This window comes from Leiobunum rupestre, chromosome 5 (assembly GCF_980474605.1).
Source record: "Leiobunum rupestre chromosome 5, qqLeiRupe1.1.hap1, whole genome shotgun sequence".
NCBI lineage: Eukaryota > Metazoa > Arthropoda > Arachnida > Opiliones > Sclerosomatidae > Leiobunum > Leiobunum rupestre.
This window is the reverse complement of record NC_143388.1, coordinates 42603484-42624177: the sequence shown is the minus strand read 5'-3', so window position 1 is coordinate 42624177 and position 20694 is coordinate 42603484. Positions and strand designations below refer to the sequence as shown.

The following is a 20694-nucleotide window of genomic DNA, read 5'->3' as shown; positions in this document are numbered from 1 at the left end:
TTCTACTCTCTCGCCAATGCACGCGCTTATAAGGCATTAAAATACCGTTTTTTTAAGGGTCGAAATAAGGAAAATATAACCAATTTTTAAATATGAGTAGAAGCTCCGATACCGGGAATCGAACCCGGGCCTTCTGGGTGAAAGCCAGATATCCTAGCCACTAGACCATATCGGATAAACACAATTTCTACTCTCTCGCCAATGCGCACGCTTATAAGGCATGAAAATACCGTTTTGTTAAGGGTCGAAATAAGGAAAATATAACCAATTGTTAAATATGAGGAGAAGCTCCGATACCGGGAATCGAACCCGGGCCTTCTGGGTGAAAGCCAGATATCCTAGCCACTAGACCATATCGGATGAACGCAATTTCTACTCTCTCGCCAATGCGCGCGCTTATAAGGCATGAAAACACGGGTTTTTTTAAGGGTCGAAATAAGGAAAATATAACCAATTTTTAAATATGAGGAGAAGCTCCGATACCGGGAATCGAACCCGGGCCTTCTAGGTGAAAGCCAGATATCCTAGCCACTAGACCATATCGGATGAACGCAATTTCTACTCTCTCGGCAAAGCGCGCGCTTATAAGGCATGAAAACACGGTTTTTTTAAGAGTCGAAATAACGAAAATATAACCAATTTTTATATATAAGGAGAAGCTCCGATACCGGGAATCGAACCCGAGCCTTCTGGGTGAAAGCCAGATATCCTAGCCGCTAGACCATATCGGATAAACGCAATTTCTACTCTCTCGCCAATGCGCGCGCTTATGAGGCATGAAAACACGGTTTTTTTTAAGAATCGAGATAACGAAAATATAACCAATTTCTAAACATAAGGAGAAGGTCCGATACCGGGAATCGAACCGGGCCTTCTGGATGAAAGCCAGATATCCTAGCCACTAGACCATATCGGATAAACACAATTTCTACTCTCTCGCCAATGCGCGCGCTTATAAGGCATGAAAACACGGTTTTTTTTAAGAATCGAGATAACGAAAATATAACCAATTTCTAAACATAAGGAGAAGGTCCGATACCGGGAATAGAACCCGGGCCCTCTGGGTGAAAGCCAGATATCCTAGCCGCTAGACCATATCGGATAAACGCAATTTCTACTCTCTCGCCAATGCGCGCGCTTATGAGGCATGAAAACACGGTTTTTTTTAAGAATCGAGATAAGGAAAATATAACCAATTTTTAAATATGAGGAGAAGGTCCGATACCGGGAATCGAACCGGGCCTTCTGGATGAAAGCCAGATATCCTAGCCACTAGACCATATCGGATAAACACAATTTCTACTCTCTCGCCAATGCGCGCGCTTATAAGGCATGAAAACACGGTTTTTTTTTAAGAATCGATATAAGGAAAATAAAACCAAATTTTAAATATGAGGAGAAGCTCCGATACCGGGAATAGAACCCGGGCCCTCTGGGTGAAAGCCAGATATCCAAGCCACTAGCCCATATCGGATGAACGCATTTTCTACTCTCTCGCCAATGCGCGCGCTTATAAGGCATGAAAACACGGTTTTTTTTTAAGAATCGAGATAAGGAAAATATAACCAATTTTTAAATATGAGGAGAAGCTCCGATACCGAGAATCGAAGCCGGGCCTTCTGGGCCACTAGACCATATCGGATGAACGCAATTTCTACTCTCTCGGCAATGCGCGCGCTTATAAGGCATGAAAACACGGTTTTTTTAAGAGTCGAAATAAGGAAAATATAACCAATTTTTAAATATGAGGAGAAGCTCCGATACCGGGAATCGAACCCGGGCCTTCTGGGTGAAAGCCAAATATCCTAGCCACTAGACCATATCGGATAAACACAATTTCTACTCTCTCGCCAATGCGCGCGCTTATAAGGCATGAAAACACGGTTTTTTTTTAAGAATCGATATAAGGAAAATATAACCAAATTTTAAATATGAGGAGAAGCTCCGATACCGGGAATCGAACCCGGGCCTTCTGGATGAAAGCCAGATATCCTAGCCACTAGAACATATCGGATTAACACAACTTCTACTCTCTCGCCAATGCGCGCGCTTATGAGGCATGAAAACACGGTTTTTTTTTTAAGAATCGAGATAACGAAAATATAACCAATTTTTAAACATAAGGAGAAGTTCCGATACCGGGAATCGAACCCGGGCCTTCTGGGTGAAAGCCAGATATCCTAGCCACTAGACCATATCGGATGAACGCAATTTCTACTCTCTCGCCAATGCGCGCGCTTATGAGGCATGAAAACACGGTTATTTTTAAGAATCGAGATAACGAAAATATAACCAATTTCTAAACATAAGGAGAAGCTCCGATACCGGGAATCGAACCCGGGCCTTCTGGATGAAAGCCAGATATCCTAGCCACTAGAACATTTCGGATTAACACAACTTCTACTCTCTCGCCAATGCGCGCGCTTATAAGGCATGAAAATACCATTTTTTTAAGGGTCGAAATAAGGAAAATATAACCAATTTTTAAATATGAGGAGAAGCTCCGATACCGGGAATCGAACCCGGGCCTTCTAGGTGAAAGCCAGATATCCTAGCCACTAGACCATATCGGATGAACGCAATTTCTACTCTCTCGCCAATGCGCGCGCTTATGAGGTATGAAAACACGGTTTTTTTTTTAAGAATCGAGATAACGAAAATATAACCAATTTTTAAATATAAGGAGAAGCTCCGATACCGGGAATCGAACCCGGGCCTTCTGGATGAAAGCCAGATATCCTAGCCACTAGAACATATCGGATTAACACAACTTCTACTCTCTCGCCAATGCACGCGCTTATAAGGCATTAAAATACCGTTTTTTTAAGGGTCGAAATAAGGAAAATATAACCAATTTTTAAATATGAGGAGAAGCTCCGATACCGGGAATCGAACCCGGGCCTTCTGGGTGAAAGCCAGATATCCCAGCCACTAGACCACATCGGATTAACACAACTTCTACTCTCTCGCCAATGCGCGCGCTTATGAGGCATGAAAACACGGTTTTTTTTTTAAGAATCGAGATAACGAAAATATAACCAATTTTTAAACATAAGGAGAAGTTCCGATACCGGGAATCGAACCCGGGCCTTCTGGGTGAAAGCCAGATATCCTAGCCACTAGACCATATCGGATGAACGCAAGTTCTACTCTCTCGCCAATGCGCGCGCTTATGAGGCATGAAAACACGGTTATTTTTAAGAATCGAAATAAGGAAAATATAACCAATTTTTAAATATGAGGAGAAGCTCCGATACCGAGAATCGAAGCCGGGCCTTCTGGGCCACTAGACCATATCGGATGAACGCAATTTCTACTCTCTCGGCAATGCGCGCGCTTATAAGGCATGAAAACACGGTTTTTTTAAGAGTCGAAATAAGGAAAATATAACCAATTTTTAAATATGAGGAGAAGCTCCGATACCGGGAATCGAACCCGGGCCTTCTGGGTGAAAGCCAAATATCCTAGCCACTAGACCATATCGGATAAACACAATTTCTACTCTCTCGCCAATGCGCGCGCTTATAAGGCATGAAAACACGGTTTTTTTTTAAGAATCGATATAAGGAAAATATAACCAAATTTTAAATATGAGGAGAAGCTCCGATACCGGGAATCGAACCCGGGCCTTCTGGATGAAAGCCAGATATCCTAGCCACTAGAACATATCGGATTAACACAACTTCTACTCTCTCGCCAATGCGCGCGCTTATGAGGCATGAAAACACGGTTTTTTTTTTAAGAATCGAGATAACGAAAATATAACCAATTTTTAAACATAAGGAGAAGTTCCGATACCGGGAATCGAACCCGGGCCTTCTGGGTGAAAGCCAGATATCCTAGCCACTAGACCATATCGGATGAACGCAATTTCTACTCTCTCGCCAATGCGCGCGCTTATGAGGCATGAAAACACGGTTATTTTTAAGAATCGAGATAACGAAAATATAACCAATTTCTAAACATAAGGAGAAGCTCCGATACCGGGAATCGAACCCGGGCCTTCTGGATGAAAGCCAGATATCCTAGCCACTAGAACATTTCGGATTAACACAACTTCTACTCTCTCGCCAATGCGCGCGCTTATAAGGCATGAAAATACCATTTTTTTAAGGGTCGAAATAAGGAAAATATAACCAATTTTTAAATATGAGGAGAAGCTCCGATACCGGGAATCGAACCCGGGCCTTCTAGGTGAAAGCCAGATATCCTAGCCACTAGACCATATCGGATGAACGCAATTTCTACTCTCTCGCCAATGCGCGCGCTTATGAGGTATGAAAACACGGTTTTTTTTTTAAGAATCGAGATAACGAAAATATAACCAATTTTTAAATATAAGGAGAAGCTCCGATACCGGGAATCGAACCCGGGCCTTCTGGATGAAAGCCAGATATCCTAGCCACTAGAACATATCGGATTAACACAACTTCTACTCTCTCGCCAATGCACGCGCTTATAAGGCATTAAAATACCGTTTTTTTAAGGGTCGAAATAAGGAAAATATAACCAATTTTTAAATATGAGGAGAAGCTCCGATACCGGGAATCGAACCCGGGCCTTCTGGGTGAAAGCCAGATATCCCAGCCACTAGACCACATCGGATTAACACAACTTCTACTCTCTCGCCAATGCGCGCGCTTATGAGGCATGAAAACACGGTTTTTTTTTTAAGAATCGAGATAACGAAAATATAACCAATTTTTAAACATAAGGAGAAGTTCCGATACCGGGAATCGAACCCGGGCCTTCTGGGTGAAAGCCAGATATCCTAGCCACTAGACCATATCGGATGAACGCAATTTCTACTCTCTCGCCAATGCGCGCGCTTATGAGGCATGAAAACACGGTTATTTTTAAGAATCGAAATAAGGAAAATATAACCAATTTTTAAATATGAGGAGAAGCTCCGATACCGGGAATCGAACCCGGGCCTTCTAGGTGAAAGCCAGATATCCTAGTCACTAGACCATATCGGATGAACGCAATTTCTACTCTCTCGGCAAAGCGCGCGCTTATAAGGCATGAAAACACGGTTTTTTTAAGAGTCGAATTAACGAAAATATAACCAATTTTTAAATATAAGGAGAAGCTCCGATACCGGGAATCGAACCCGGGCCTTCTGGATGAAAGCCAGATATCCTAGCCACTAGAACATATCGGATTAACACAACTTCTACTCTCTCGCCAATGCACGCGCTTATAAGGCATTAAAATACCGTTTTTTTAAGGGTCGAAATAAGGAAAATATAACCAATTTTTAAATATGAGGAGAAGCTCCGATACCGGGAATCGAACCCGGGCCTTCTGGGTGAAAGCCAGATATCCCAGCCACTAGACCACATCGGATGAACGCAATTTCTACTCTTTCGGCATACGCGCGCTTATAAGGCATGAAAACACGGTTTTTTTTTTAAGAATCGAGATAAGGAAAATATAACCAATTTTTAAATATAAGGAGAAGCTCCGATACCGGGAATCGAACCCGGGCCTTCTGGGTGAAAGCCAGATATCCTAGCCACTAGACCATATCGGATAAACACAATTTCTACTCTCTCGCCAATGCGCGCGCTTATAAGGAATGAAAATACCGTTTTTTTAAGGGTCGAAATAAGGAAAATATAACCAATTGTTAAATATGAGGAGAAGCTCCGATACCGGGAATCGAACCCGGGCCTTCTGGGTGAAAGCCAGATATCCTAGCCACTAGACCATATCGGATGAACGCAATTTCTACTCTCTCGCCAATGCGCGCGCTTATAAGGCATGAAAACACGGGTTTTTTTAAGAGTCGAAATAAGGAAAATATAACAAATTTTTAAATATGAGGAGAACCTCCAATACATGGAATCGAACCCGCGCCGTCTGGGTGAAAGCCAGATATCCTAGCCACTAGACCATATCGGATGAACGCAATTTCTACTCTCTCGCCAATGCGCGCGCTTATAAGGCATGAAAACACGGGTTTTTTTAAGAGTCGAAATAAGGAAAATATAACCAATTTTTAAATATGAGGAGAAGCTCCGATACCGGGAATCGAACCCGGGTCTTCTGGGTGAAAGCCAAATATCCTAGCCACTAGACCATATCGGATAAACACAATTTCTACTCTCTCGCCAATGCGCGCGCTTATAAGGCATGAAAACACGGTTTTTTTTTAATAATCGATATAAGGAAAATATAACCAAATTTTAAATATGAGGAGAAGCTCCGATACCGGGAATAGAACCCGGGCCCTCTGGGTGAAAGCCAGATATCCAAGCCACTAGACTATATCGGATGAACGCAATTTTTACTCTCTCGCCAATGCGCGCGCTTATAAGGCATGAAAACACGGTTTTTTTTTAAGAATCGAGATAACGAAAATATAACCAATTTTTAAATATAAGGAGAAGCTCCGATACCGGGAATCGAACCCGGGCCTTCTGGGTGAAAGCCAGATATCCTAGCCACTAGACCATATCGGATGAACGCAATTTCTACTCTCTCGCCAATGCGCGCGCTTATAAGGCATGAAAATACCATTTTTCTTAAGGGTCGAAATAAGGAAAATATAACCAATTTTTAAATATGAGGAGAAGCTCCGATACCGGAAATCGAACCCGGGTCTTCTGGGTGAAAGCCAAATATCCTAGCCACTAGACCATATCGGATAAACACAATTTCTACTCTCTCGCCAATGCGCGCGCTTATAAGGCATGAAAACACGGGTTTTTTTAAGAGTCGAAATAAGGAAAATATAACCAATTTTTAAATATGAGGAGAAGCTCCGATACCGGGAATCGAACCCGGGTCTTCTGGGTGAAAGCCAAATATCCTAGCCACTAGACCATATCGGATAAACACAATTTCTACTCTCTCGCCAATGCGCGCGCTTATAAGGCATGAAAACACGGTTTTTTTTTAATAATCGATATAAGGAAAATATAACCAAATTTTAAATATGAGGAGAAGCTCCGATACCGGGAATCGAACCCGGGCCTTCTTGGTGAAAGCCAGATATCCTAGCCACTAGACCATATCGGATGAACGCAATTTCTACTCTCTCGCCAATGCGCGCGCTTATAAGGCATGAAAATACCATTTTTCTTAAGGGTCGAAATAAGGAAAATATAACCAATTTTTAAATATAAGGAGAAGCTCCGATACCGGGAATCGAACCCGGGCCTTCTGGGTGAAAGCCAGATATCCTAGCCACTAGACCATATCGGATGAACGCAATTTCTACTCTCTCGCCAATGCGCGCGCTTATGAGGCATGAAAACACGGTTTTTTTTAAGAATCGAGATAACGAAAATATAACCAATTTCTAAACATAAGGAGAAGCTCCGATACCGGGAATCGAACCCGGGCCTTCTGGATGTAAGCCAGATATCCTAGCCACTAGAACATATCGGATTAACACAATATCTACTCTCTCGCCAATGCGCGCGCTTATAAGGCATGAAAATACCATTTTTCTTAAGGGTCGAAATAAGGAAAATATAACCAATTTTTAAATATGAGGAGAAGCTCCGATACCGGGAATCGAACCCGGGCCTTCTAGGTGAAAGCCAGATATCCTAGCCACTAGACCATATCGGATGAACGCAATTTCTACTCTCTCGGCAAAGCGCGCGCTTATAAGGCATGAAAACACGGTTTTTTTAAGAGTCGAAATAACGAAAATATAACCAATTTTTAAATATAAGGAGAAGCTCCGATACCGGGAATCGAACCCGAGCCTTCTGGGTGAAAGCCAGATATCCTAGCCGCTAGACAATATCGGATAAACGCAATTTCTACTCTCTCGCCAATGCGCGCGCTTATGAGGCATGAAAACACGGTTTTTTTTAAGAATCGAGATAACGAAAATATAACCAATTTCTAAACATAAGGAGAAGCTCCGATACCGGGAATCGAACCCGGGCCTTCTGGATGAAAGCCAGATATCCTAGCCACTAGACCATATCGGATGAACGCAACTTCTACTCTCTCGGCAAAGCGCGCGCTTATAAGGTATGAAAACACGGTTTTTTTAGAGTCGAAATAACGAAAATATAACCAATTTTTAAATATAAGGAGAAGCTCCGATACCGGGAATCGAACCCGGGCCTTCTGGGTGAAAGCCAGATATCCTAGCCACTAGACCATATCGGATAAACACAATTTCTACTCTCTCGCCAATGCGCGCGCTTATAAGGCATGAAAACACGGTTTTTTTTTAATAATCGATATAAGGAAAATATAACCAAATTTTAAATATGAGGAGAAGCTCCGATACCGGGAATAGAACCCGGGCCCTCTGGGTGAAAGCCAGATATCCAAGCCACTAGACCATATCGGATGAACGCAATTTTTACTCTCTCGCCAATGCGCGCGCTTATAAGGCATGAAAACACGGTTTTTTTTTAAGAATCGAGATAACGAAAATATAACCAATTTTTAAATATAAGGAGAAGCTCCGATACCGGGAATCGAACCCGGGCCTTCTGGGTGAAAGCCAGATATCCTAGCCACTAGACCACATCGGATGAACGCAATTTCTACTCTCTCGCCAATGCGCGCGCTTATGAGGCATGAAAACACGGTTTTTTTTTAAGAATCGAGATAACGAAAATATAACCAATTTCTAAACATAAGGAGAAGCTCCGATACCGGGAATCGAACCCGGGCCTTCTGGATGAAAGCCAGATATCCTAGCCACTAGAACATATCGGATAAACACAATTTCTACTCTCTCGCCAATGCGCGCGCTTATAAGGCATGAAAATACCATTTTTTTTAAGGGTCGAAATAAGGAAAATATAACCAATTTTTAAATATGAGGAGAAGCTCCGATACCGGGAATCGAACCCGGGCCTTCTAGGTGAAAGCCAGATATCCTAGCCACTAGACCATATCGGATGAACGCAATTTCTACTCTCTCGGCAAAGCGCGCGCTTATAAGGCATGAAAACACGGTTTTTTTAAGAGTCGAAATAACGAAAATATAACCAATTTTTAAATATAAGGAGAAGCTCCGATACCGGGAATCGAACCCGAGCCTTCTGGGTGAAAGCCAGATATCATAGCCGCTAGACAATATCGGATAAACGCAATTTCTACTCTCTCGCCAATGCGCGCGCTTATGAGGCATGAAAACACGGTTTTTTTTAAGAATCGAGATAACGAAAATATAACCAATTTCTAAACATAAGGAGAAGCTCCGATACCGGGAATCGAACCCGGGCCTTCTGGATGAAAGCCAGATATCCTAGCCACTAGACCATATCGGATGAACGCAACTTCTACTCTCTCGGCAAAGCGCGCGCTTATAACGTATGAAAACACGGTTTTTTTAAGAGTCGAAATAACGAAAATATAACCAATTTTTAAATATAAGGAGAAGCTCCGATACCGGGAATCGAACCCGGGCCTTCTGGGTGAAAGCCAGATATCCTAGCCACTAGACCATATCGGATAAACACAATTTCTACTCTCTCGCCAATGCGCGCGCTTATAAGGCATGAAAACACGGTTTTTTTTTAAGAATCGATATAAGGAAAATATAACCAAATTTTAAATATGAGGAGAAGCTCCGATACCGGGAATAGAACCCGGGCCCTCTGGGTGAAAGCCAGATATCCAAGCCACTAGACCATATCGGATGAACGCAATTTCTACTCTCTCGCCAATGCGCGCGCTTATAAGGCATGAAAACACGGTTTTTTTTTAAGAATCGAGATAAGGAAAATATAACCAAATTTTAAATATGAGGAGAAGCTCCTATACCGGGAATAGAACCCGGGCCCTCTGGGTGAACGCCAGATATCCTAGCCACTAGACCATATCGGATAAACACTATTTCTACTCTCTCGCCAATGCACGCGCTTATAAGGCATTAAAATACCGTTTTTTTTAGGGTCGAAATAAGGAAAATATAACCAATTTTTAAATAAGAGGAGAAGCTCCGATACCGGGAATCGAACCCGGGCCTTCTGGGTGAAAGCCAGATATCCCAGCCACTAGACCATATCGGATGAACGCAATTTCTACTCTTTCGGCATACGCGCGCTTATAAGGCATGAAAACACGGTTTTTTTAAGAGTCGAAATAAGGAAAATATAACCAATTTTTAAATATGAGGAGAACCTCCAATACATGGAATCGAACCCGCGCCGTCTGGGTGAAAGCCAGATATCCTAGCCACTAGACCATATCGGATGAACGCAATTCCTACTCTCTCGCCAATGCGCGCGCTTATAAGGCATGAAAACACCGGTTTTTTTTTAAGAATCGAGATAAGGAAAATATAACCAATTTTTAAATATAAGGAGAAGCTCCGATACCGGGAATCGAGCCCTGGGCCTTCTGGGTGAAAGCCAGATATCCTAGCCACTAGACCATATCGGATAAACGCAGTTTCTACTCTCTCGCCAATGCGCGCGCTTATAAGGCATGAAAATACCGTTTTTTAAGGGTCGAAATAAGGAAAATATACCCAATTTTTAAATATGAGGAGAAGCTCCGATACCGGGAATCGAACCCGGGCCTTCTGGGTGAAAGCCAGATATCCTAGCCAATAGACCATATCGGATAAACCCTATTTCTACTCTCTCGCCAATGCGCGCGCTTATAAGGCATGAAAACACGGTTTTTTTTTAAGAATCGATATAAGGAAAATATAACCAAATTTTAAATATGAGGAGAAGCTCCGATACCGGGAATCGAACCCGGGCCTTCTGGGTGAAAGCCAGATATCCTAGCCACTAGACCATATCGGATGAACGCAATTTCTACTCTCTCGCCAATGCGCGCGCTTATAAGGCATGAAAATACCATTTTTTTTAAGGGTCGAAATAAGGAAAATATAACCAATTTTTAAATATGAGGAGAAGCTCCGATACCGGGAATCGAACCCGGGCCTTCTGGGTGAAAGCCAGATATCCAAGCCACTAGACCATATCGGATGAACGCAATTTTTACTCTCTCGCCAATGCGCGCGCTTATAAGGCATGAAAACACGTTTTTTTTTAAGAATCGAGATAACGAAAATATAACCAATTTTTAAACATAAGGAGAAGCTCCGATACCGGGAATCGAACCCGGGCCTTCTGGGTGAAAGCCAGATATCCTAGCCACTAGACCATATCGGATGAACGCAATTTCTACTCTCTCGCCAATGCGCGCGCTTATGAGGCATGAAAACACGGTTTTTTTTAAGAATCGAGATAACGAAAATATAACCAATTTCTAAACATAAGGAGAGGCTCCAATACCGGGAATCGAACCCGGGCCTTCTGGATGAAAGCCAGATATCCTAGCCACTAGAACATATCGGATTAACACAATTTCTACTCTCTCGCCAATGCGCGCGCTTATAAGGCATGAAAATACCATTTTTTTAAGGGTCGAAATAAGGAAAATATAACCAATTTTTAAATATGAGGAGAAGCTCCGATACCGGGAATCGAACCCGGGCCTTCCAGGTGAAAGCCAGATATCCTAGCCACTAGACCATATCGGATGAACGCAATTTCTACTCTCTCGGCAAAGCGCGCGCTTATAAGGCATGAAAACACGGTTTTTTTAAGAGTCGAAATAACGAAAATATAACCAATTTTTAAATATAAGGAGAAGCTCCGATACCGGGAATCGAACCCGAGCCTTCTGGGTGAAAGCCAGATATCCTAGCCACTAGACCATATCGGATAAACACAATTTCTACTCTCTCGCCAATGCGCGCGCTTATAAGGCATGAAAACACGGTTTTTTTTAAAGAATCGATATAAGGAAAATATAACCAATTTCTAAACATAAGGAGAAGGTCCGATACCGGGAATCAAACCCGGGCCTTCTGGATGAAAGCCAGATATCCTAGCCACTAGACCATATCGGATAAACACAATTTCTACTCTCTCGCCAATGCGCGCGCTTATAAGGCATGAAAACACGGTTTTTTTTAAAGAATCGATATAAGGAAAATATAACCAAATTTTAAATATGAGGAGAAGCTCCGATACCGGGAATAGAACCCGGGCCCTCTGGGTGAAAGCCAGATATCCAAGCCACTAGACCATATCGGATGAACGCAATTTCTACTCTCTCGCCAATGCGCGCGCTTATAAGGCATGAAAACACGGTTTTTTTTTAAGAATCGAGATAAGGAAAATATAACCAAATTTTAAATATGAGGAGAAGCTCCTATACCGGGAATAGAACCCGGGCCCTCTGGGTGAACGCCAGATATCCTAGCCACTAGACCATATCGGATAAACACTATTTCTACTCTCTCGCCAATGCACGCGCTTATAAGGCATTAAAATACCGTTTTTTTAAGGGTCGAAATAAGGAAAATATAACCAATTTTTAAATAAGAGGAGAAGCTCCGATACCGGGAATCGAACCCGGGCCTTCTGGGTGAAAGCCAGATATCCCAGCCACTAGACCATATCGGATGAACGCAATTTCTACTCTTTCGGCATACGCGCGCTTATAAGGCATGAAAACACGGTTTTTTTAAGAGTCGAAATAAGGAAAATATAACCAATTTTTAAATATGAGGAGAACCTCCAATACATGGAATCGAACCCGCGCCGTCTGGGTGAAAGCCAGATATCCTAGCCACTAGACCATATCGGATGAACGCAATTCCTACTCTCTCGCCAATGCGCGCGCTTATAAGGCATGAAAACACCGGTTTTTTTTTAAGAATCGAGATAAGGAAAATATAACCAATTTTTAAATATAAGGAGAAGCTCCGATACCGGGAATCGAGCCCTGGGCCTTCTGGGTGAAAGCCAGATATCCTAGCCACTAGACCATATCGGATAAACGCAGTTTCTACTCTCTCGCCAATGCGCGCGCTTATAAGGCATGAAAATACCGTTTTTTAAGGGTCGAAATAAGGAAAATATACCCAATTTTTAAATATGAGGAGAAGCTCCGATACCGGGAATCGAACCCGGGCCTTCTGGGTGAAAGCCAGATATCCTAGCCAATAGACCATATCGGATAAACCCTATTTCTACTCTCTCGCCAATGCGCGCGCTTATAAGGCATGAAAATACCGTTTTTTTAAGGGTCGAAATAAGGAAAATATAACCAATTGTTAAATATGAGGAGAAGCTCCGATACCGGGAATCGAACCCGGGCCTTCTGGGTGAAAGCCAGATATCCTAGCCACTAGACCATATCGGATGAACGCAATTTCTACTCTCTCGGCAAAGCGCGCGCTTATAAGGCATGAAAACACGGTTTTTTTAAGAGTCGAAATAACGAAAATATAACCAATTTTTAAATATAAGGAGAAGCTCCGATACCGGGAATCGAACCCGAGCCTTCTGGGTGAAAGCCAGATATCCTAGCCACTAGACCATATCGGATAAACACAATTTCTACTCTCTCGCCAATGCGCGCGCTTATAAGGCATGAAAACACGGTTTTTTTTAAAGAATCGATATAAGGAAAATATAACCAATTTCTAAACATAAGGAGAAGGTCCGATACCGGGAATCAAACCCGGGCCTTCTGGATGAAAGCCAGATATCCTAGCCACTAGACCATATCGGATAAACACAATTTCTACTCTCTCGCCAATGCGCGCGCTTATAAGGCATGAAAACACGGTTTTTTTTAAAGAATCGATATAAGGAAAATATAACCAAATTTTAAATATGAGGAGAAGCTCCGATACCGGGAATAGAACCCGGGCCCTCTGGGTGAAAGCCAGATATCCAAGCCACTAGACCATATCGGATGAACGCAATTTCTACTCTCTCGCCAATGCGCGCGCTTATAAGGCATGAAAACACGGTTTTTTTTTAAGAATCGAGATAAGGAAAATATAACCAAATTTTAAATATGAGGAGAAGCTCCTATACCGGGAATAGAACCCGGGCCCTCTGGGTGAACGCCAGATATCCTAGCCACTAGACCATATCGGATAAACACTATTTCTACTCTCTCGCCAATGCACGCGCTTATAAGGCATTAAAATACCGTTTTTTTAAGGGTCGAAATAAGGAAAATATAACCAATTTTTAAATAAGAGGAGAAGCTCCGATACCGGGAATCGAACCCGGGCCTTCTGGGTGAAAGCCAGATATCCCAGCCACTAGACCATATCGGATGAACGCAATTTCTACTCTTTCGGCATACGCGCGCTTATAAGGCATGAAAACACGGTTTTTTTAAGAGTCGAAATAAGGAAAATATAACCAATTTTTAAATATGAGGAGAACCTCCAATACATGGAATCGAACCCGCGCCGTCTGGGTGAAAGCCAGATATCCTAGCCACTAGACCATATCGGATGAACGCAATTCCTACTCTCTCGCCAATGCGCGCGCTTATAAGGCATGAAAACACCGGTTTTTTTTTAAGAATCGAGATAAGGAAAATATAACCAATTTTTAAATATAAGGAGAAGCTCCGATACCGGGAATCGAGCCCTGGGCCTTCTGGGTGAAAGCCAGATATCCTAGCCACTAGACCATATCGGATAAACGCAGTTTCTACTCTCTCGCCAATGCGCGCGCTTATAAGGCATGAAAATACCGTTTTTTAAGGGTCGAAATAAGGAAAATATACCCAATTTTTAAATATGAGGAGAAGCTCCGATACCGGGAATCGAACCCGGGCCTTCTGGGTGAAAGCCAGATATCCTAGCCAATAGACCATATCGGATAAACCCTATTTCTACTCTCTCGCCAATGCGCGCGCTTATAAGGCATGAAAATACCGTTTTTTTAAGGGTCGAAATAAGGAAAATATAACCAATTGTTAAATATGAGGAGAAGCTCCGATACCGGGAATCGAACCCGGGCCTTCTGGGTGAAAGCCAGATATCCTAGCCACTAGACCATATCGGATGAACGCAATTTCTACTCTCTCGCCAATGCGCGCGCTTATAAGGCATGAAAACACGGGTTTTTTTAAGAGTCGAAATAAGGAAAATATAACCAATTTTTAAATATGAGGAGAACCTCCAATACATGGAATCGAACCCGCGCCGTCTGGGTGAAAGCCAGATATCCTAGCCACTAGACCATATCGGATGAACGCAATTTCTACTCTCTCGGCAAAGCGCGCGCTTATAAGGCATGAAAACACGGTTTTTTAAGAGTCGAAATAAGGGAAATATAACCAATTTTTAAATATGAGGAGAAGCTCCGATACCGGGAATCGAACCCGGGCCTTCTGGGTGAAAGCCAGATATCCTAGCCACTAGACCATATCGGATAAACACTATTTCTTCTCTCTCTCCAATGCACGCGCTGATAAGGCATTAAAATACCGTTTTTTTAAGGGTCGAAATAAGGAAAATATAACCAATTTTTAAATATGAGGAGAAGCTCCGATACCGGGAATCGAACCCGGGCCTTCTGGGTGAAAGCCAGATATCCCAGCCACTAGACCATATCGGATGAACGCAATTTCTACTCTTTCGGCATACGCGCGCTTATAAGGCATGAAAACACGGTTTTTTTAAGAGTCGAAATAAGGAAAATATAACCAATTTTTAAATATGAGGAGAACCTCCAATACATGGAATCGAACCCGCGCCGTCTGGGTGAAAGCCAGATATCCTAGCCACTAGACCATATCGGATGAACGCAATTTCTACTCTCTCGGCAAAGCGCGCGCTTATAAGGCATGAAAACACGGTTTTTTTAAGAGTCGAAATAACGAAAATATAACCAATTTTTAAATATAAGGAGAAGCTCCGATACCGGGAATCGAACCCGGGCCTTCTGGGTGAAAGCCAGATAACCTAGCCACTAGACCATATCGGATGAACGCAATTTCTACTCTCTCGGCAAAGCGCGCGCTTATAAGGCATGAAAACACGGTTTTTTTTAAGAATCGAGATAAGGAAAATATAACCAATTTTTAAATATGAGGAGAAGCTCCGATACCGGGAATCGAACCCGGGCCTTCTGGGTGAAAGCCAGATATCCTAGCCGCTAGACCATATCGGATGAACGCAATTTCTACTCTCTCGCCAATGCGCGCGCTTATAAGGCATGAAAATACCATTTTTTTTAAGGGTCGAAATAAGGAAAATATAACCAATTTTTAAATATGAGGAGAAGCTCCGATACCGGGAATCGAACCCGGGCCTTCTGGGTGAAAGCCAGATATCCAAGCCACTAGACCATATCGGATGAACGCAATTTTTACTCTCTCGCCAATGCGCGCGCTTATAAGGCATGAAAACACGTTTTTTTTTAAGAATCGAGATAACGAAAATATAACCAATTTTTAAACATAAGGAGAAGCTCCGATACCGGGAATCGAACCCGGGCCTTCTGGGTGAAAGCCAGATATCCTAGCCACTAGACCATATCGGATGAACGCAATTTCTACTCTCTCGCCAATGCGCGCGCTTATGAGGCATGAAAACACGGTTTTTTTTAAGAATCGAGATAACGAAAATATAACCAATTTCTAAACATAAGGAGAGGCTCCAATACCGGGAATCGAACCCGGGCCTTCTGGATGAAAGCCAGATATCCTAGCCACTAGAACATATCGGATTAACACAATTTCTACTCTCTCGCCAATGCGCGCGCTTATAAGGCATGAAAATACCATTTTTTTAAGGGTCGAAATAAGGAAAATATAACCAATTTTTAAATATGAGGAGAAGCTCCGATACCGGGAATCGAACCCGGGCCTTCCAGGTGAAAGCCAGATATCCTAGCCACTAGACCATATCGGATGAACGCAATTTCTACTCTCTCGGCAAAGCGCGCGCTTATAAGGCATGAAAACACGGTTTTTTTAAGAGTCGAAATAACGAAAATATAACCAATTTTTAAATATAAGGAGAAGCTCCGATACCGGGAATCGAACCCGAGCCTTCTGGGTGAAAGCCAGATATCCTAGCCACTAGACCATATCGGATAAACACAATTTCTACTCTCTCGCCAATGCGCGCGCTTATAAGGCATGAAAACACGGTTTTTTTTAAAGAATCGATATAAGGAAAATATAACCAATTTCTAAACATAAGGAGAAGGTCCGATACCGGGAATCAAACCCGGGCCTTCTGGATGAAAGCCAGATATCCTAGCCACTAGACCATATCGGATGAATGCAACTTCTACTCTCTCGGCAAAGCGCGCGCTTATAAGGTATGAAAACACGGTTTTTTTAAGAGTCGAAATAACGAAAATATAACCAATTTTTAAATATAAGGAGAAGCTCCGATACCGGGAATCGAACCCGGGCCTTCTGGGTGAAAGCCAGATATCCTAGCCACTAGACCATATCGGATAAACACAATTTCTACTCTCTCGCCAATGCGCGCGCTTATAAGGCATGAAAACACGGTTTTTTTTTAAGAATCGATATAAGGAAAATATAACCAAATTTTAAATATGAGGAGAAGCTCCGATACCGGGAATAGAACCCGGGCCCTCTGGGTGAAAGCCAGATATCCAAGCCACTAGACCATATCGGATGAACGCAATTTCTACTCTCTCGCCAATGCGCGCGCTTATAAGGCATGAAAACACGGTTTTTTTTTAAGAATCGAGATAAGGAAAATATAACCAATTTTTAAATATGAGGAGAAGCTCCGATACCGAGAATCGAAGCCGGGCCTTCTGGGCCACTAGACCATATCGGATGAACGCAATTTCTACTCTCTCGGCAATGCGCGCGCTTATAAGGCATGAAAACACGGTTTTTTTAAGAGTCGAAATAAGGAAAATATAACCAATTTTTAAATATGAGGAGAAGCTCCGATACCGGGAATCGAACCCGGGCCTTCTGGGTGAAAGCCAAATATCCTAGCCACTAGACCATATCGGATAAACACAATTTCTACTCTCTCGCCAATGCGCGCGCTTATAAGGCATGAAAACACGGTTTTTTTTTAAGAATCGATATAAGGAAAATATAACCAAATTTTAAATATGAGGAGAAGCTCCGATACCGGGAATCGAACCCGGGCCTTCTGGGTGAAAGCCAGATATCCAAGCCACTAGACCATATCGGATGAACGCAATTTTTACTCTCTCGCCAATGCGCGCGCTTATAAGGCATGAAAACACGGTTTTTTTTAAGAATCGAGATAACGAAAATATAACCAATTTTTAAACATAAGGAGAAGCTCCGATACCGGGAATCGAACCCGGGCCTTCTGGGTGAAAGCCAGATATCCTAGCCACTAGACCATATCGGATGAACGCAATTTCTACTCTCTCGCCAATGCGCGCGCTTATAAGGCATGAAAACACGGGTTTTTTTAAGAGTCGAAATAAGGAAAATATAACCAATTTTTAAATATGAGGAGAACCTCCAATACATGGAATCGAACCCGCGCCGTCTGGGTGAAAGCCAGATATCCTAGCCACTAGACCATATCGGATGAACGCAATTTCTACTCTCTCGCCAATGCGCGCGCTTATAAGGCATGAAAACACGGGTTTTTTTAAGAGTCGAAATAAGGAAAATATAACCAATTTTTAAATATGATAAGAAGCTCCGATACCGGGAATCGAACCCGGGCCTTCTGGGTGAAAGCCAGATATCCAAGCCACTAGACCATATCGGATGAACGCAATTTTTACTCTCTCGCCAATGCGCGCGCTTATGAGGCATGAAAACACGTTTTTTTTTAAGAATCGAGATAACGAAAATATAACCAATTTTTAAACATAAGGAGAAGCTCCGATACCGGGAATCAACCCGGGCCTTCTGGGTGAAAGCCAGATATCCTAGCCACTAGACCATATCGGATGAACGCAATTTCTACTCTCTCGCCAATGCGCGCGCTTATGAGGCATGAAAACACGGTTTTTTTTAAGAATCGAGATAACGAAAATATAACCAATTTCTAAACATAAGGAGAGGCTCCAATACCGGGAATCGAATCCGGGCCTTCTGGATGAAAGCCAGATATCCTAGCCACTAGAACATATCGGATTAACACAATTTCTACTCTCTCGCCAATGCGCGCGCTTATAAGGCATGAAAATACCATTTTTTTAAGGGTCGAAATAAGGAAAATATAACCAATTTTTAAATATGAGGAGAAGCTCCGATACCGGGAATCGAACCCGGGCCTTCCAGGTGAAAGCCAGATATCCTAGCCACTAGACCATATCGGATGAACGCAATTTCTACTCTCTCGGCAAAGCGCGCGCTTATAAGGCATGAAAACACGGTTTTTTTAAGAGTCGAAATAACGAAAATATAACCAATTTTTAAATATAAGGAGAAGCTCCGATACCGGGAATCGAACCCGAGCCTTCTGGGTGAAAGCCAGATATCCTAGCCGCTAGACCATATCGGATAAACGCAATTTCTACTCTCTCGCCAATGCGCGCGCTTATTAGGCATGAAAACACGGTTTTTTTTAAGAATCGAGATAACGAAAATATAACCAATTTCTAAACATAAGGAGAAGGTCCGATACCGGGAATCGAACCCGGGCCTTCTGGATGAAAGCCAGATATCCTAGCCACTAGACCATATCGGATGAATGCAACTTCTACTCTCTCGGCAAAGCGCGCGCTTATAAGGTATGAAAACACGGTTTTTTTAAGAGTCGAAATAACGAAAATATAACCAATTTTTAAATATAAGGAGAAGCTCCGATACCGGGAATCGAACCCGGGCCTTCTGGGTGAAAGCCAGATATCCTAGCCACTAGACCATATCGGATAAACACAATTTCTACTCTCTCGCCAATGCGCGCGCTTATAAGGCATGAAAACACGGTTTTTTTTTAAGAATCGATATAAGGAAAATATAACCAAATTTTCAATCTGAGGAGAAGCTCCGATACCGGGAATAGAACCCGGGCCCTCTGGGTGAAAGCCAGATATCCAAGCCACTAGACCATATCGGATGAACGCAATTTCTACTCTCTCGCCAATGCGCGCGCTTATAAGGCATGAAAACACGGTTTTTTTTTAAGAATCGAGATAAGGAAAATATAACCAATTTTTAAATATGAGGAGAAGCTCCGATACCGAGAATCGAAGCCGGGCCTTCTGGGCCACTAGACCATATCGGATGAACGCAATTTCTACTCTCTCGGCAATGCGCGCGCTTATAAGGCATGAAAACACGGTTTTTTTAAGAGTCGAAATAAGGAAAATATAACCAATTTTTAAATATGAGGAGAAGGTCCGATACCGGGAATCGAACCCGGGCCTTCTGGGTGAAAGCCAAATATCCTAGCCACTAGACCATATCGGATAAACACAATTTCTACTCTCTCGCCAATGCGCGCGCTTATAAGGCATGAAAACACGGTTTTTTTTTAAGAATCGATATAAGGAAAATATAACCAAATTTTAAATATGAGGAGAAGCTCCGATACCGGGAATCGAACCCGGGCGTTCTGGGTGAAAGCCAGATATCCAAGCCACTAGACCATATCGGATGAACGCAATTTTTACTCTCTCGCCAATGCGCGCGCTTATAAGGCATGAAAACACGGTTTTTTTTAAGAATCGAGATAACGAAAATATAACCAATTTTTAAACATAAGGAGAAGCTCCGATACCGGGAATTGAACCCGGGCCTTCTGGGTGAAAGCCAGATATCCTAGCCACTAGACCATATCGGATGAACGCAATTTCTACTCTCTCGCCAATGCGCGCGCTTATGAGGCATGAAAACACGGTTTTTTTTAAGAATCGAGATAACGAAAATATAACCAATTTCTAAACATAAGGAGAAGCTCCAATACCGGGAATCGAACCCGGG

General features: G+C 42.7%; 42 non-coding genes across 42 annotated transcripts; all 42 read right to left on the bottom strand.

Moving 5' to 3' along the window:
• Positions 1–103: 103 nt before the first annotated feature.
• On the bottom strand, positions 104–175 carry TRNAE-UUC (transfer RNA glutamic acid (anticodon UUC)). The gene has a single exon. It is a non-coding gene; the product is annotated as a tRNA-Glu (tRNA).
• Positions 176–288: 113 nt separating this feature from the next.
• TRNAE-UUC (transfer RNA glutamic acid (anticodon UUC)) lies at positions 289–360 on the bottom strand. Its single transcript has one exon. It is a non-coding gene; the product is annotated as a tRNA-Glu (tRNA).
• A 114-nt stretch (positions 361–474) lies between these two features.
• On the bottom strand, positions 475–546 carry TRNAE-UUC (transfer RNA glutamic acid (anticodon UUC)). The gene has a single exon. It is a non-coding gene; the product is annotated as a tRNA-Glu (tRNA).
• A 1209-nt stretch (positions 547–1755) lies between these two features.
• Positions 1756–1827, bottom strand: TRNAE-UUC (transfer RNA glutamic acid (anticodon UUC)). The gene has a single exon. It is a non-coding gene; the product is annotated as a tRNA-Glu (tRNA).
• A 303-nt stretch (positions 1828–2130) lies between these two features.
• Positions 2131–2202, bottom strand: TRNAE-UUC (transfer RNA glutamic acid (anticodon UUC)). Its single transcript has one exon. It is a non-coding gene; the product is annotated as a tRNA-Glu (tRNA).
• A 299-nt stretch (positions 2203–2501) lies between these two features.
• Positions 2502–2573, bottom strand: TRNAE-UUC (transfer RNA glutamic acid (anticodon UUC)). The gene has a single exon. It is a non-coding gene; the product is annotated as a tRNA-Glu (tRNA).
• A 489-nt stretch (positions 2574–3062) lies between these two features.
• TRNAE-UUC (transfer RNA glutamic acid (anticodon UUC)) lies at positions 3063–3134 on the bottom strand. The gene has a single exon. It is a non-coding gene; the product is annotated as a tRNA-Glu (tRNA).
• A 280-nt stretch (positions 3135–3414) lies between these two features.
• Positions 3415–3486, bottom strand: TRNAE-UUC (transfer RNA glutamic acid (anticodon UUC)). Its single transcript has one exon. It is a non-coding gene; the product is annotated as a tRNA-Glu (tRNA).
• Positions 3487–3789: 303 nt separating this feature from the next.
• TRNAE-UUC (transfer RNA glutamic acid (anticodon UUC)) lies at positions 3790–3861 on the bottom strand. The gene has a single exon. It is a non-coding gene; the product is annotated as a tRNA-Glu (tRNA).
• A 299-nt stretch (positions 3862–4160) lies between these two features.
• TRNAE-UUC (transfer RNA glutamic acid (anticodon UUC)) lies at positions 4161–4232 on the bottom strand. Its single transcript has one exon. It is a non-coding gene; the product is annotated as a tRNA-Glu (tRNA).
• Positions 4233–4721: 489 nt separating this feature from the next.
• TRNAE-UUC (transfer RNA glutamic acid (anticodon UUC)) lies at positions 4722–4793 on the bottom strand. The gene has a single exon. It is a non-coding gene; the product is annotated as a tRNA-Glu (tRNA).
• Positions 4794–5464: 671 nt separating this feature from the next.
• Positions 5465–5536, bottom strand: TRNAE-UUC (transfer RNA glutamic acid (anticodon UUC)). Its single transcript has one exon. It is a non-coding gene; the product is annotated as a tRNA-Glu (tRNA).
• A 113-nt stretch (positions 5537–5649) lies between these two features.
• Positions 5650–5721, bottom strand: TRNAE-UUC (transfer RNA glutamic acid (anticodon UUC)). Its single transcript has one exon. It is a non-coding gene; the product is annotated as a tRNA-Glu (tRNA).
• A 300-nt stretch (positions 5722–6021) lies between these two features.
• On the bottom strand, positions 6022–6093 carry TRNAE-UUC (transfer RNA glutamic acid (anticodon UUC)). Its single transcript has one exon. It is a non-coding gene; the product is annotated as a tRNA-Glu (tRNA).
• Positions 6094–6395: 302 nt separating this feature from the next.
• On the bottom strand, positions 6396–6467 carry TRNAE-UUC (transfer RNA glutamic acid (anticodon UUC)). Its single transcript has one exon. It is a non-coding gene; the product is annotated as a tRNA-Glu (tRNA).
• Positions 6468–6767: 300 nt separating this feature from the next.
• On the bottom strand, positions 6768–6839 carry TRNAE-UUC (transfer RNA glutamic acid (anticodon UUC)). Its single transcript has one exon. It is a non-coding gene; the product is annotated as a tRNA-Glu (tRNA).
• A 301-nt stretch (positions 6840–7140) lies between these two features.
• Positions 7141–7212, bottom strand: TRNAE-UUC (transfer RNA glutamic acid (anticodon UUC)). The gene has a single exon. It is a non-coding gene; the product is annotated as a tRNA-Glu (tRNA).
• A 114-nt stretch (positions 7213–7326) lies between these two features.
• On the bottom strand, positions 7327–7398 carry TRNAV-UAC (transfer RNA valine (anticodon UAC)). Its single transcript has one exon. It is a non-coding gene; the product is annotated as a tRNA-Val (tRNA).
• Positions 7399–7512: 114 nt separating this feature from the next.
• TRNAE-UUC (transfer RNA glutamic acid (anticodon UUC)) lies at positions 7513–7584 on the bottom strand. The gene has a single exon. It is a non-coding gene; the product is annotated as a tRNA-Glu (tRNA).
• Positions 7585–7883: 299 nt separating this feature from the next.
• TRNAE-UUC (transfer RNA glutamic acid (anticodon UUC)) lies at positions 7884–7955 on the bottom strand. Its single transcript has one exon. It is a non-coding gene; the product is annotated as a tRNA-Glu (tRNA).
• A 112-nt stretch (positions 7956–8067) lies between these two features.
• On the bottom strand, positions 8068–8139 carry TRNAE-UUC (transfer RNA glutamic acid (anticodon UUC)). Its single transcript has one exon. It is a non-coding gene; the product is annotated as a tRNA-Glu (tRNA).
• Positions 8140–8441: 302 nt separating this feature from the next.
• TRNAE-UUC (transfer RNA glutamic acid (anticodon UUC)) lies at positions 8442–8513 on the bottom strand. Its single transcript has one exon. It is a non-coding gene; the product is annotated as a tRNA-Glu (tRNA).
• A 301-nt stretch (positions 8514–8814) lies between these two features.
• On the bottom strand, positions 8815–8886 carry TRNAE-UUC (transfer RNA glutamic acid (anticodon UUC)). The gene has a single exon. It is a non-coding gene; the product is annotated as a tRNA-Glu (tRNA).
• A 299-nt stretch (positions 8887–9185) lies between these two features.
• On the bottom strand, positions 9186–9257 carry TRNAE-UUC (transfer RNA glutamic acid (anticodon UUC)). Its single transcript has one exon. It is a non-coding gene; the product is annotated as a tRNA-Glu (tRNA).
• Positions 9258–9370: 113 nt separating this feature from the next.
• Positions 9371–9442, bottom strand: TRNAE-UUC (transfer RNA glutamic acid (anticodon UUC)). Its single transcript has one exon. It is a non-coding gene; the product is annotated as a tRNA-Glu (tRNA).
• Positions 9443–10673: 1231 nt separating this feature from the next.
• Positions 10674–10745, bottom strand: TRNAE-UUC (transfer RNA glutamic acid (anticodon UUC)). The gene has a single exon. It is a non-coding gene; the product is annotated as a tRNA-Glu (tRNA).
• A 114-nt stretch (positions 10746–10859) lies between these two features.
• TRNAE-UUC (transfer RNA glutamic acid (anticodon UUC)) lies at positions 10860–10931 on the bottom strand. Its single transcript has one exon. It is a non-coding gene; the product is annotated as a tRNA-Glu (tRNA).
• A 114-nt stretch (positions 10932–11045) lies between these two features.
• On the bottom strand, positions 11046–11117 carry TRNAE-UUC (transfer RNA glutamic acid (anticodon UUC)). Its single transcript has one exon. It is a non-coding gene; the product is annotated as a tRNA-Glu (tRNA).
• A 1972-nt stretch (positions 11118–13089) lies between these two features.
• On the bottom strand, positions 13090–13161 carry TRNAE-UUC (transfer RNA glutamic acid (anticodon UUC)). Its single transcript has one exon. It is a non-coding gene; the product is annotated as a tRNA-Glu (tRNA).
• A 1601-nt stretch (positions 13162–14762) lies between these two features.
• TRNAE-UUC (transfer RNA glutamic acid (anticodon UUC)) lies at positions 14763–14834 on the bottom strand. The gene has a single exon. It is a non-coding gene; the product is annotated as a tRNA-Glu (tRNA).
• Positions 14835–15132: 298 nt separating this feature from the next.
• On the bottom strand, positions 15133–15204 carry TRNAE-UUC (transfer RNA glutamic acid (anticodon UUC)). Its single transcript has one exon. It is a non-coding gene; the product is annotated as a tRNA-Glu (tRNA).
• A 668-nt stretch (positions 15205–15872) lies between these two features.
• Positions 15873–15944, bottom strand: TRNAE-UUC (transfer RNA glutamic acid (anticodon UUC)). Its single transcript has one exon. It is a non-coding gene; the product is annotated as a tRNA-Glu (tRNA).
• Positions 15945–16058: 114 nt separating this feature from the next.
• Positions 16059–16130, bottom strand: TRNAE-UUC (transfer RNA glutamic acid (anticodon UUC)). Its single transcript has one exon. It is a non-coding gene; the product is annotated as a tRNA-Glu (tRNA).
• A 114-nt stretch (positions 16131–16244) lies between these two features.
• TRNAE-UUC (transfer RNA glutamic acid (anticodon UUC)) lies at positions 16245–16316 on the bottom strand. The gene has a single exon. It is a non-coding gene; the product is annotated as a tRNA-Glu (tRNA).
• Positions 16317–17172: 856 nt separating this feature from the next.
• TRNAE-UUC (transfer RNA glutamic acid (anticodon UUC)) lies at positions 17173–17244 on the bottom strand. Its single transcript has one exon. It is a non-coding gene; the product is annotated as a tRNA-Glu (tRNA).
• Positions 17245–17712: 468 nt separating this feature from the next.
• Positions 17713–17784, bottom strand: TRNAE-UUC (transfer RNA glutamic acid (anticodon UUC)). The gene has a single exon. It is a non-coding gene; the product is annotated as a tRNA-Glu (tRNA).
• A 115-nt stretch (positions 17785–17899) lies between these two features.
• Positions 17900–17971, bottom strand: TRNAE-UUC (transfer RNA glutamic acid (anticodon UUC)). The gene has a single exon. It is a non-coding gene; the product is annotated as a tRNA-Glu (tRNA).
• A 114-nt stretch (positions 17972–18085) lies between these two features.
• Positions 18086–18157, bottom strand: TRNAE-UUC (transfer RNA glutamic acid (anticodon UUC)). Its single transcript has one exon. It is a non-coding gene; the product is annotated as a tRNA-Glu (tRNA).
• Positions 18158–18457: 300 nt separating this feature from the next.
• On the bottom strand, positions 18458–18529 carry TRNAE-UUC (transfer RNA glutamic acid (anticodon UUC)). Its single transcript has one exon. It is a non-coding gene; the product is annotated as a tRNA-Glu (tRNA).
• Positions 18530–19384: 855 nt separating this feature from the next.
• TRNAE-UUC (transfer RNA glutamic acid (anticodon UUC)) lies at positions 19385–19456 on the bottom strand. Its single transcript has one exon. It is a non-coding gene; the product is annotated as a tRNA-Glu (tRNA).
• A 113-nt stretch (positions 19457–19569) lies between these two features.
• On the bottom strand, positions 19570–19641 carry TRNAE-UUC (transfer RNA glutamic acid (anticodon UUC)). Its single transcript has one exon. It is a non-coding gene; the product is annotated as a tRNA-Glu (tRNA).
• Positions 19642–20482: 841 nt separating this feature from the next.
• On the bottom strand, positions 20483–20554 carry TRNAE-UUC (transfer RNA glutamic acid (anticodon UUC)). Its single transcript has one exon. It is a non-coding gene; the product is annotated as a tRNA-Glu (tRNA).
• Between the last annotated feature and the right edge of the window lie 140 nt (positions 20555–20694).